Raw genomic sequence first — 271 nt, 5'->3', positions numbered from 1 at the left:
TAGCTAGGTAGGATTTCAGAATTACTTTTTTCCCCCTTGGATGTGGGGGCAGGGATGGAAAATTACCTGGAGAAAATGGTGGCAAGTGGTATTTTTAAGCACGTAGATCATTCCAGACGCCGAAGTCTGGCCATTCCCCAGAATAAGAACAACCAGTTCTTGACATTGATTTCAAATAAATTTCGTGTCCCTGTCTGTATTAAGTGGTTTTTAACCCTTTGGGGGCCTACGAGACTCCTTGGAGATTGACAAAAGCTAGAGGCCTCCTCGT

Source organism: Ailuropoda melanoleuca, chromosome 12 (assembly GCF_002007445.2).
Source record: "Ailuropoda melanoleuca isolate Jingjing chromosome 12, ASM200744v2, whole genome shotgun sequence".
Classification (NCBI taxonomy): domain Eukaryota; kingdom Metazoa; phylum Chordata; class Mammalia; order Carnivora; family Ursidae; genus Ailuropoda; species Ailuropoda melanoleuca.
The sequence above is the reverse complement of the archived record's forward strand: the minus strand, read 5'-3'. Positions refer to the sequence as shown.